Source organism: Notamacropus eugenii, chromosome 6, assembly GCF_028372415.1.
Source record: "Notamacropus eugenii isolate mMacEug1 chromosome 6, mMacEug1.pri_v2, whole genome shotgun sequence".
NCBI lineage: Eukaryota > Metazoa > Chordata > Mammalia > Diprotodontia > Macropodidae > Notamacropus > Notamacropus eugenii.
The window spans coordinates 6,499,958-6,513,915 of record NC_092877.1 but is presented as its reverse complement, the minus strand read 5'-3'; positions in this window follow the sequence as shown (position 1 = coordinate 6,513,915).

Genomic DNA, 13,958 nt, shown 5'->3' with positions numbered 1-13,958 from the left:
AACCAGGCTCACTTCAGAGACTCTCTGTTTTTGTCATTTTGTAAGTCACTTACCACCTCACCCCACAATGAGCCATTTTCTCCTTAGTCACAGAAGGATTTGGGCCTAATTTCTTTAGGTCTCTCTCTTCTAGCTCAAACACTCTATGATTCTGCTACAGGCAGAAGATACTGTTGGGGGTAAGAAAGTGGGTAGGATTTGAAATGGAAAAGCTAACACCAGTGGCGAGAGCCTGGCTGAACCAGCGTTAGGCTCCCTTGGATGGCTGGCCTTTGTCAGAGTTTTAGAGTTGTCTCTATGTTTTTTATGGACCATTAGGCAACTGCTTTTGGATCTCCCCTGAAATATGACAGTTCTGTCTCATAAACTGGTCAGGGAATTTATTGGCTACTCAGAAAATCCTTAGAAAGAATATTCTTCTCTTCTACTCAGAAGAAGAGTAACCAGAAAGCAAGTAACTCTCCTCTACTCAGATTCCAACTGTCACGGCACCAAAAGGGAGTCCATTGGATTCCTAGATTGGAAGATGCCTCAGGCAATGTGTGATCCAGCCTATACCAGAGCAGGGATTGCCCTCGGCAATAGCCCAAGGCAGTTGTACAGTGAAAAGGGGGCAGACTCGAAGACTGACACCTAACACCACCACTTACTTGTGTGACCTTGGAGGCTGCTAGGTGGTGCACTGGACCCGGAGTCAAGCAGAGTTCAAATCCAGCCTTAAGATACTAGCTGTGTGACCCTGGGCTAGTCACTGTCTTCCTTAGTTTCCTTGGCTCTAAGGTGAGGATATTAATAGCACCTAGCTCCCATGGTTGTTGTGAGGATAGAATGAGATAATTTTTGTAAAGTGGTTTGTAAGCCTTAAAGCGTTATACAAATTCTATTATTAATAATGATTTATTATTATTTTATTATCTTTAGGCTTTAGTTTCTTCACCTGTAAAATAAGGGACTTGGTCTTGATGACCACTAAGTTCTTTTCTAGCTCCAGATCCTATGGCCCCCAACAACAAGAGGAGATTCTTGCTTCAGAACAACTACACTGGATGTGTTCTAGGGTCCCTGCCAGTCTTGATTACCTCATTCATAAAATGGTGACAGTAATCTCTGTGCTGTCTACCTCACAAATGTTGTTCTGAAAAAAGCACTTAGTAAAATTTAGAGAAGGGATTGAGAAAACTCATTGCCCTCTCTCCCTTGCAGAGGGAGGAGGTGGATGGGCAAGCATTTCATACCCTGTAAAACTCAGCTGATCTGTTGGTTTATCTTGCTGACCCACTTGCTCCCTTTCATTATCTTTGGAGGATGGCTTTCTGGGTAGGAGAAGATGAGGGATATACAGGATGTCCTCAAAGTCTTAGTGCATTTTGAAGCTATTAGACCAACTTCTATCTGGAAATGAAGGTGATCCAAGAACGGAAGAAAAGGATAATTTTTTCCCTCAAGAAACGTGATCTTACGATGGTGTTAAAATAGCAACAGCTTCCTTCTGCTCGGTTCAGCCATGAGATGACTGGGCTTCTAATAGAGTCAGGGAATGGAAGGTGGAGGAGGCTTGGGGATTGAACAAGAGGTTGACAGGGGAAATGATGGGGGTTGGGGGAGGGGGGAGAAATTGAGTTTCATTCAGATAAAAACTTTATTTGGCAATGCATAGAGCTGCAAAATAAACTGGAACCAAGGCTCTCGGTAGCCAAGGACCCAGAGGCTTGGTTTCTCACAGTTAATATACAGTTTGGAAGGATTGAAAAACAGGAAATACAGGCTTATAGGGATTGAGACATCTGGTCTCACTGGAGGTTGGGAGACCTTGAAGTTAGAGAGAGAGAGGTTAGTTTTGTGACATTCCCATAAACTTAAGATCAGGTGACTTCCAGGCCGCTGAAGCTTAGCTTCACAAAATGGTGGATAGAAACATAATAGTTACTCATGCTGATTTTGAATGTAACATGAGGGAAGAGTAGCCAGCAGGTCAGGGGAGAAGAGGATGAAGCTGGACATAAGATTGCACCCGCTTCTTCAGTCTGGTATAATGGAAAGAGCACTGGATTTGGGATTCAGGGAAGTCTGGGATCTAGCTCTAGCTTTGTGTCACCTTGGCTAAGTCTCTTCCTCTCTCTCTGGACAGCATCTGTAAAATGAGACGGTCAACTAGATGATCTCTTAGCTCCTCAAACTCTAGGATCCTATTCTCATTTTAAAGGGATGGAAATATTCCAGTTTGATATTATGTCAGATCCCAGGACAAACTTGAGCCAATGGAATTGGGTACATTGGGTTCTTAAATACTCTTATCCCTGTTTTGTGCCTGGACCAAGTTCTGTGCCTTACTTTCTCCAGCTAACCAGGGGAAAAACCAACAAAACTGAGCTGTGACTTCATTTGACAAATGGATTTAGACAGGAAAGGGGATCTATCTTGCCTGGGTCCATCCCTCACCACTTGGGGCTCTCTAGACTCTGAGGGGGAGTGAAATGGGGTAGGCTTCTCTCTGCTTCATAGACTGATCTCATGCCTTGGATCTCTGCCTGGGACTAGCATGGCTGGACTGCAAAGGAACAGAGCCAGGAAATAAAAAACCCTCCTCCCCAGGAAGACTTCCAACAAACATATTTTCTTCACAGCCAGAGAGGAGTGTGTGCTGGCTTCCAGAGACTATCCTCTGAATTATTCAGGATCTGCATCTACCTCAAACTCCTTTCACTACAGGAAGGAACACTTCCCTCTTGATCCTAAGGAGATGAGGTTTTTGAGGGTTGGGATGAGAGTACAGTAGGAACCTTCATTTACCACTTTAAGCCCTTGCTTAGTCAAGTCGGATATAGCCAAGCCCACTCTATATTCCTGAGGTCTGGAGAAGGCAGCAGAGTGCCCTGTACAGCACGTAAGAGATCTAGCTTTGAGTTTTAGTTCTACTGCTTACTAGCTATGTGGCCTTATAAAGGGCAACTAGGAGGCCAAGTGGATAAAGTACTGGGCCTGGAGTCAGGAAGACTCATTTCCCTGAGTTCCAATCCACTCTCGGACACTTATTAGCTATGTTGGCATAACCACTTAAGCCTGTTTGCCTCAGTTTTCTCATCTGTTAAATGAACTGGAGAAGAAAATGACAAACTACACTAGTATCTCTGCCAGGAAAACCCCAAATAGGGTCACGAAGAGTCCGATATAACTGAAAAATGATTGAACAACCGGTCTTACAAAAACTTTCCTCTCTGGGCCTTTTAGCTTCCTCGTCTAGAAAATGGGGGTAAGAATGCTTTCACTGCCTCCCTCACAGGATTGGAAAGCATGTGCTTTGTAAAACCTGAGTAAGTAATCTAACAGTAATCACTGCTATGTCCAGAGTGCTGGAACACTTTACCCACTTCCTTTCCTCTGAGTGGCTGATTTGCTCTGGACGCACACGCACACGCACACATACTCTGTCACACACTGTCACTCTCACACACTCTGTCACTCACACTCTCACACACACACTCTCACACTCACACTGTCTGGATTTAGTTCTGGGGAAACTCATTTTTCTAGTAAGAGTTGTGAGTCTCCTTTTTCTCAAATTCTGACTTATTATGTCCATACCCTGCTGTTCCAGGATGATTTACTTAAAACTCAGATATTGGCTCATGTCTAGGGTTTCTTCAAAAGGAGACTTAGTGCACAATGTGAATCAGATATGGGACAGGCATTTGTTTCCTTCACATAAAGGAAGTGATAAACACAAAACACAGAACAGACCAACTTAAACCAGATTAAAAATAAACCTAAGCAAACAGAAGCTCCCATTATAGTCTCTCAAGATGTCGCCATTTCAACTTTATCTGAACAGAAAAGACTTTTAAGGACTATTTCAGCAGGCATTTTACATTTCACTCCTGCTCTGCACTGCCCCCCTCACAGCAGATGTCTTCTCACAGGCTCTGCTAGGGTATGACTTCATCTTTTTGGTGGTAGACATATGCTCCAAGATTACTAGACTAGGAAGTTGCCAGTAAGCTCTGACCAAAGAGTCCAGAATCATGGAACATGTGGAACTCACAAGTAGTCCCCAGACATGGACGTGTTCTCTGGGGTTGGATGCTAAGATCAAGAAAGAATCAACATGTTAGAGAGTCCCAGACTCAGGATTCTTCAGCTGCTGGTAACAACACTTTTTATTTAAATAGTTTGGCAGTTAGGGCCTAGGCTAGTGAAGGCAACGTCAGAATTTGATTACCATCATTTGTCTCTCCTCCCCTTTCCCCACATATAATTTTGAGATAAGCTGGATCACCTGGATAACACGATGTGAATCCATGTCATATAATAAATAGAAGGAACTGGGGATGCTTTGCCAAAAGAGACGAGTGGAGGGGAGTGTATTATAACTGTTTTCTAGTATTTGAAGAAATGTCAAGAGAAGAGAAATTAGGTTTGTTCTACCTGGGTCCAAAGGGAGGAACCAGGAGAAATGGCTGGAAGCTTTAGGAAGTTAGATTTAGCCTGAGAGGTCCCCAGTCTAAAATGGGTCGATGTGGGCGGTAATGGAGGTCTGGGGAGAAGGGGGGTAATAGCCAAACATTGAGCATCTGGTGTGATAATCTATGGGGTACAAAAAGAAGCAGAAGACATTTCTTAGCTTCAAGGAGCTCACAATCTCATGAGGGAAACAAGGAGCACAAATATGTACAAACTATACAAGAGAAAGTTAAATTAAGAGAGTGAATTTTTTTAAAGTGCTGTGCTAAGAAAAAGAAGGCACTAGAATTAAGAGAGACTGGGAAAGTTCCCATAGAAGATGGGACTTTAAGTAGTAAACAAAAGAAACCAGGGAAACCAGTAGGTAGCGATAAGGAGGCAGAGCATGCCAAACATAGAGGATGATCTAAGAAAAATGCGGGCAGTCAAGACATGGAGTGTTTTGTTTGAGGAACAGCAAGGATGGTACTTCCACTGGATGAAAGAGCACGTGATGTAAGTAAGTAAGGTGTGAGAAGACTAGAAAGGTAGGAAAGAGGTTACGAAGGGCTTTGAATTGCCAAATAGAGGGACTCAGATCTGATGCAGAGGTGATAGGAAGCCAATGGAACTTTTTGAGTAGGGGGGGTGATATGGTCAAATCTGCTTTTAGGGCATTAGAGTGGGAAGAGACTTGAACTGGTAGAACCTCCCAGCAGTGGATTGCAATAGTCCAGGGGCAAAAGGAGTGAGGGTAGGGGCAGGGGCAGAGGAGAAAAAAGGACCAATTCAAGAGATGCTGCAAAGATGAAATGGACAGGCCTTGGCCACAGCTTAGATATGGGGAGTGAGAGATAGTGAGAAATCCAGGACTCCTAGGTTTCGAGCCTGAGGGACTGGAAGGATGATGTAATAGGGCAGGTAGGATTTGGGGGAAAGATAATGAGTTCTGTTTTGGACATAATGAGTTCCAGCCGTCTACTGGACATCCAGTTCAAGATGTCTGAAAGGCAGTTTGAAATGGAAGGTTGAAGGTCAGCAAAGATTAGAGAGGGTAGATCTGAGAAACCCCAGCAGGAAGATAATTAAATCCATGGAAGCTAATGAGATCATTAAGTGAAGTAGTGTAACACTCATTTCTTCTAATTTGGAGTTCCATATTCTCTCTCACCCTCCAGCCCCTCCCCCACATTGAGAAGGCAGGCAATATGTTGTACATGTGAAGTCATGCAAAACATTTCCACGTTAACCATGATGCAAAACAGGCAGGAAAAATAAAGTGGAAAAGTATGCTTCCATCTGGCCTCAGGTTCATCAGTTCTCTCTCTGGAGGTTGCGAGCATATTTTAATCATGGCTCCTTTGGAATTATCTTGGATTTTGGAGTTCTTGAACATTGAGATGGTTGCTTTCTGGGTGACTGTAAGATCATTATGGATACAACCATCTTTATGTTTTGCTGAGGAAGGATGAAGAGGCAAGTCAAGACAAGGGAGGAGGCTGAAGAACTGAGTGGTTGGTGTATCTGAGGGAGAGGATATGTCTATTGAAGTCTCCTGGTATGGGGGCAGGAATTGGGGAGGAGAGAAAGATGGTGACTAGGTACCACATTTAAAGAGGAAGGAATGGGATTGGCCAGGAAGTTTATAGCTACCAAGATTTTGATTGGATAGTTGAGATAAACCATGTGAACCTCAAAAATACCTATCAGGATTGTTGTACAGGGGATTCCTCTTCAGGTTCAAATTGAACCAGATGGTTTTGGAGGTCCCTTCTATCCCTACGATTCTAGGATTTGTTCTATGATGCCAAAGCCACACTATTGATCCTGGATGGCCAGCCACATCTTGACTTTTTCCTGTTGGTTACAAGAGATTGATTGTGGGAAAATATGGATGGATCCATCAAAACCTCTCTCTTTTCCTGGAAAAGCCCAACATGGAGCCTGATTAGAGAGGCAGTGGAATGTGGGTATGGATTTCAGTCCTGCCTTCTACCTTTATTAGATAACATGGGTGTGGGCAAGTCACTTTATGTCTCTGGCTTTAGTTTCTTACTCTGTAAAATGGTGAAAATAATACAGACATCTTGGCATTGTTCTGAGGATCAAATAATACCCCAAAGGTTGTGAAACATTCATTACAGGATCATAGGATTTAGAGTCGAAAAAGATCAAAGAATTGATCTCTTCCAACCTCAGTAATTCATTTCAGTGATGGAGAAACTAAGGTCAAGAGAGAAGAAATCATTTCCCCAAGGCTTCATATTTAGAAAATGAATGAGCTCAGATGTGAATCCTGGTCTTTAGATTCTAAGTTCTGTGTTCATTCCCCTATAACAGAATCATAGAATTTCAGAGTTGGAAAGGACTTCAAATAGCCATCTAGCTCATCCCAATTAATGAGTGGTCATTCATGTTTGTTGAAAGGTTCAATGAGGGAGAACCCTCTACCCCTCAATTGTCTCCATTCTTCTTTTGGAGACCTCTATTTCTTGGGGAGTTTTTCGTTACATCAAGCTAAAATTCATCCCTTTGCAATTTCTACCCCTTACTCCTAATTCTGCTTCTGGATCCAAATGGAATAAATTTAATCCCTCTCCAAGCTTTTGGTATTGTGCTTTCTGCCTTTCTCCCATAAACCCTAAACCTTCTCCAGGCTCAACCTCCCTAGTCTCTTCATTTTGAAATGGCTTCATATGAACTAAAGACCCTTTCCCATTCTGGCCTTCCTCCTCTGGACACTCTCTAGCTTGTCAGTGTTCTGTCAGTGACATCCAGAAATGAACACTGTGTGCTACATGGATTCTGACTAGGTCAGAGTGCAGAGGTCCTATCACTACCTTATTTTTGGAGGCTGCATTACTTTTAATGCAGCCAGCCTTTAATAAGCTTTACTCCTTTCAATTATGGGCAGCAGAGTAGTAATATTATGATTCAGATAGGGACTAAGCCATCCTATGCTTATCCTACAGATGAACTCGAAGTTGTGTTCTGTCCTAAGATTCTAGAACGGTATTGTTCTGCCATAAATTCTTGGACATCCATCCCCAAAGGTACACCGTTTGAGCTACTTAATACCCAAGTGGCTGAAAGAAATACTGATCCTAGAGTGGTGGGAAAAGCACTGGATTTGAAGTTGGAAGACTGGAGCTTGAAATCTGACCCAGAGACATATACATACATATGTATCTATATCTATGTATCTATCTATGTATCTGTATCTATGTATCTATGTATCTATGTATCTATCTATCTGGCCCTCAATTGGCTCCTCTGCAAAATGGAGACGATAACACTTGCATTATCTACTAAGGAGCCAGAATCTAGAGTCAGAAGGAACTTTGGAGGCCAACTATCTCATTTTCCAGATAGGGAAACTCCGAGCCAGGGAGATGAAATGAATTACTCAAGGCCAAACAAGCAGTAAACATCAATACCAGGGATTTGAACGAAAGCACTGAGATTCTAGAGAAAACATTCTTCTCACTGTCCCATTCATCATGAAAATATTTTGAGGAAAGCTCTTTGTAACCTTTTAGGTATTAGAGACATGAACTACGAAGGATAGTTCAGCAACGTGGTAATTAGAGTACTGGACCTGGAGTTGAGGAGACCCGAGTTCGAATCTGGCCTCAGATATTTCCTATAGGTGTGATCCTATAACCTCTGTCTCAGTCTCCTCATCTGTGAAATAGGAATACTAATAGCCCTACCTCCCATGGTTTTGGGAGTATCCAATGATGTAAGTACTGTAAAGTGCTTGGCATGGTACCTGACACATAGTCAGTGCTATGTAAGTGTTACTTACAATAATTATCCTTGTTATTGAAATAGTAATATTATTACATGGTGTTCACATTCCAGGCCAGTAAATGTATAGAGGGTGCTAGGATGAGGGGAGAAGATAGAACTGGGCTTAGGCCACACTGTCTTTTCTCAGTTAAATCCAGGCCTGCCCCTGCTTCTTTCACACAACTTCTTTTGGGTCCAGTTGTAGCCCTGGGGTCCAGCTCCATAGGGGCCACAAGTGTTTCATTATAGTCTCCCCACCCTGAGGCCAGCAGCTAGGGTCACACACCTGATCGGCCCTCTCTTCTCTGTACCGCTGAGAGAGGGCAAGCGTGTCTCTTGATCCCAGATAGCTAGGGACCACCCAGCCAAGTCTGTCCTTCATTGAAATCTCTCATCCCTGGAGCCAGGAGGGAGAGGTCAGGTTGGTGCACGGAAGGCTGAGCCACAGGTGGAAGGGGCTCATAACTGATATCAGCCACACTTCCTCTCCTCTCCAGGATGAAAGGCAGGCAGGTAAACTAGTTCCCAGGCAACCACTGTTGCCCAGACCCAGGAGAGACTCTGGTCACCTGATGGGGAGGAGGAAACAAATGTCAGGACCAAGGGAGTAGAGAGAGGGTCTGTCACTGGCTTCCTTCCCCAGGGCAGCCCTGGTCAGAGGTCAGCGCTCTCCTGGCCCAGCTCCCCCTCCCATCCAGCCCCAAAGAAGCTTCCCCACCACCATCCCTGTTCCTATGTCACACTGGACAATGGTTTGAGCATCCACAAGATTATAGGACTTAGATCAAATACAGACAGCCAAAATAAGTCCCATTAAAGAGGCATTATCGTCTGCTTTGCTGCTATAACCCCTAGACCAGGAGATTTTTTTCATCTGACTTACCCTGTAACCGTCTATATGTGCACCCCTCTTCAATTAGAGCATGAGCTCCTTGAGAGCAGGGATTGGCCTGCTTTTCTATTTGTATCCTCAATGGTTAGCACAGTGCTAGGCACATGATAAGCCCTTAGTACATGCTTCCTTCCTTCATTCATTTGAACAACTGCCCACTCTAAGCAGAAAAAAAACCCCAGGGATTGCAGACCTAGAGTACATACAAAGACACAGGTCATTCTACGACTGACCAAATGTTTGGCTTGTCCTATTTCCCAGCCTGGCCTAGTCATGAGCGCATGGCAGTTAAAGCAAATGTTTTTCCCAGACTTGGCCCTGGGTTTGGGCCTTCTCCCTCTGTGTTCCTCCTTTCCTGATCTTAGGTGAATGAGTTTCTTGAGTTAAACACGTCCAGGTTTTGAAGAGACCTGGTGAGTCAGAGAGGTCTGGGGGTCCAGGATCCTTGCTCAGAGCTGACCTGCCCTAAAAGGAGGCATTCCTGCTAACTACACCGGCACTGTTAGAGAAGATGGAAAGATTTTGAACCAGAGAATGGGCACAAAACTGGCCCGTTTTGCTGGAAGACAAGGAATGGAAGTTGTTTGGAACCATGAAGAACCAAAATGAAATATAGCAAAGACCGTTTTCAGTCTCTTTGTGTCTGTTTTGAGTCTCACAGCCCACTGCAATTAAAATCTTTTAGCATTTTGTGTGTGTAGGAAATAAATAACTGTCCCATACCTGATTTACCTTGTATATTAAGCACCCTTTTTTCCCCGCCTTTGAGAGACCTAGACATGAACTCTTAAAGTTTAAATGTTATATCCCTGGGATACTGAGATGAGAGACCTAATGAAAAGAACTGATAAAATAAAGGCTAATCCCTCTCCGATTAGAAATTGGACTTATCCAGGACTCTAGACTGAGCAGAAAGGTCACTTACTGGAGAAGGGAGTAGGCACAATGCTTCAGCCCCCTGGGCCCATTGGTGGTTCTTAATGTTAGAGGAGTAAATACAAAATAAGGTAAACATAATGTAACTTAGGGCTGGGGAAGGCAGTAGTTACTGAGGAGATCAGGGGAGTTTTCACATAAGTGGCAGAGCTTGAACTGAGCTTTGAAGGAAGGTAGGCATTCTAAAAGACAATGGACCACTGAGTCAGTGGAGGGGCCTGGAAAGGCAGTTTGGTAGGTTGTGAAAAGCCTTAAATATCCATTGGAGAAGTTTGCATTTGATTCTAGAGGCAGCAAGAAGCCACTGACGCTTCTTGAGTAACACAGTGACGTGGTAAGACTAATACTTTGGGAAGATTACTTCAACAGCTGAGTAGAGTGTCAACTAAAGATGTCCTTCTCTGAGCTTCAGTTTCCTCAGGTGTATGATGAAGGGGGTTGACTAGGTGATGTCCATACTTTCTTTTGACCCTATGAGTCTCTAGGCTCACTTTTTCTGTGCTTGAAATAAGGTTGTTAGGTACACATTCACCCTACTTCCTGCCAAATGCTTCTTTTCTCTGAAAATGCCCAGCTCCCACAGCTACAGAGTTCCAATCTAGGTCCTGGGGAAGCCACTGGTACAAGATGGATGTTTCCTCTAACCTCTTGGTCACCCCCACACTTGTCTGAGGACCTCTGAGATCCATCTTATGGTCCCATTTGGTTGGTCTTCCTTGGTACTGCTCTCCCGTTCCCCTCTCCCCACCTAGAACCCTGTTCACAGAACAGCACCTTGAAGAAAGCAACATTACTTCTCCCATTCTAGGCTTAACTGTTGGTATTATTTTCTCAGTATCCTCCTCCCCTGCTCCCCAAATACGGGAACATATGAATTGAAGTCCCACTGACCTACTGTGGTTCCTGGAACTGTATTCTCTCCTTTGGGTAAAGATATTGTCTCCAGAAGGTCCTTGATAGAATGCACATACCCAGGAGGGGTGATAGATGACTGAATCATAGAATGGTGAAGGATGAAAATCCCTAAAGACCATCTAATCCACCCCCAAGCCCTCATCTTACATATAGGTAATCTGAAGATTAAAGAAGGAAAATGAGCTACTCACAGTCCCAAAGATCCTAAGTTCAGGGGATCAGAGATGTAGAAGGAAGTTCAGGCAGCTAGATGCCACAAAGAATAGAGTGTTGGGCTGGAAGCCCTGAGTTCAAATCAAGTTTTAGACCTCAATTTCCTCCTCTGAACAGTAGGGATAATAAAGCCCCTACCTCCCAAGTTTATTGTAAGAATAAAATGAGATAATATTTTTAAATTTGTAAAAAACCTGCTTTGTAAACCCCAAGTGCTATATGAAAGCTATAATATTATATTTGTTATAATAATATCATTATAATTGGTATAACAGTATAATATAATTGCTATAATGGTATAATATAGTTGGTATAATATTATTATAATAGTATAATAGTGTTATGCTATTACAATTGCTATAATATTAATTAATAATAATAATTATTATTATTAAAATCCTGCTTCAGACTAATTAGCTGGGTGATCCAAGGCAAGTCAGCCTCAGTTTCCTCATCTTCAAAATGAGGAAATGGTATTAGATTGAACCTGAGATCCATTCCATATCTACACTGATGATCCTGTGGCTAGCTTTCTGTGATTCCTTTCTGAAGAGAAATCCAAGGTGTAGCATCACAGAGATTCTTAGCTGAACTTTTTAGTCTGCAGCAGCTCCATGTCAGGTCCTGTTTAAGCTGTACAAAGCACAAGTAAGAATGGACACAAGGCAGAATGGGAAGGTCATCGGACCCACTCATCACCAGTGAGTGCTGCTGTAGGCCAAGTGGGATAAGAAAACTGCAGAGAACAGTCATTTTACTCTCAGCTAGAGGTTTAACTAGGGTAAGGCAATCAGCGTTTGTTCCAGGGCATCAAATTCCGAGGGTACCGATAACATTTGCAGTCCCTCAGCAGTACCAAAACAATAGACTAGTGAACAGTTTGCAAGAATAATTAGCTAAAATAGAACACTACCAGGTGGCAGTGTGGGGTAAGCTCTTATGTCTGCCCCACTGCGCTCCACCCTCTCCACCCAATGATGTCTCTCCCTTTCTCAAGTGAGGAGATGCTCCCAGCTGCTTGCTCTGGGTGCTATCAGAGGCCCCTGCCTTCAACACAAAGATTCCTAGTTACAGTCTGCTTCTTATGTGTCCTCCATGGAGGGAAATAGGCCCAGAAGAAGCGAAGCTGAGGTGCCAAACCCTTCGTCCTTGTCTGTAAGGCTCTCTGCATTACTGCTGCATCCCTGGTAAGCACTACCTGGCTGAACTCCGTGAGCCGACGGGCAAGGAAAATGACTCTCAGGAGCTCCAGGGCAAGGCGAAGAGAAACCATGCCTGGCCACAGCTTCATTCAGTGGGATTCTTCCATGAGTTTGTTGAACAATTCTTTCTGGTTTTCTACAGCTTAGTAGCTTTACCTGGGGGACCATGGGCTGGTCCTTAGTTTCTTCCTCTGCAAAATGGGGATGATGATGCTTGAACTAGCCACCTCAGAGAGTTGTTTCAAGGCAAGTGCTTTGTAGGTCTTAACAGTCTCTCTCCTCTCTCTCTCCTCTCTCTCTCCTCTCTCTCTCTCTCTCTCTCTCTCTCTCTCTCTCTCTCTCTCTCTCTCTCTCTCTCTCTCTCTCTCTATATATATATATATATATATATATATATATATATATATATATATATACACATATATATGTGTTTCAATTGTTCTGAAAAGACACCCAAACTTATAGACCAAGCAAAGATGCCCAACACACATATTCACACAGAAATACACATCCTAGGCATAGACTGAGAGATACTCGAAGGCTCGAAGGTTTCTGGTCTGTCCCCTCTGCTATCCCATATCCTGAGGAAGGAAGCATTAGAAGAAAACACGGGAAATGGGACAAATAGGAAAAGAATTAGAATAATTCATCACTCAGTTTCTCTTTTCCTCCCACATTGACCCAGACTTCCCATCTCCCAAAATGGGGTCTCAGCTCTGGCTCGCAGTGATCCCTGCCCCAGTCGAATATGTGACTCAAAGCAAATCAACACATTTTTGCCCTATATTAATCAGAATATGGGGGGTGAGGGAAGGGGGAGGGGTAAGTTCAGACTCCACACCAAAAAGAAGATATGGTCTCTCTTCTCAAGTGCTGGTCACCTTTGGGAACCACGATACACACACGTGAAATGTTTAAAAACATTACAAGACTAGCCAGCAAAAGACATGTCCAAACTCTGTCCCTAACTAGTCTTGTGGCTTTGGAAAAGTCCCTCCCCTTCTGGACTTCAATTCCATGAAACTGGTTGAACTGTCTCTTTAAGGTTCATTCCTCCTTCAATATTCTATGGTCTCAGGTCCCTCCAGCTCTGATATTCTGTGTTCTAAATTCTAAGATCTTTTTTGTCTCTGACACTCTATGTTCTGTGTTCTAAGGTCCCTTCTGTCTCTGACATTCTATGTTCCATGTTCTAAGGTCTCTTCTGTTTTTGATGTGCCCTGTGCTATGTTCTAAGGTCCCCTTTGGCTCTAACATTCTATGTTCTAAGTTCTAAGTTCTCTTCCGGCTCTGATGTGCCATGTGCTATGTTCTAAGGTCCTTTCTGGCTCTGGCATTTTATGTTCTAAGGCTCTTCCCAGTTCTGATGGTCTTCATTTCTATGAAATGTGCCTTTGCCAAAGAAGCTTCATGCACTCCTCTCGTCTTGGTCATTTCTGCAGTGCTCTCTTCCCTCCTTTCCCTTATCATCTCCTTGTCTTCAAGCTTCTTTCCAGACCCAGTGGCCCTTGGGTGACCATGAGAGTTGGCCTGCAGCAGACCACAGGACAACAGGTTGACTCTTTGATTAG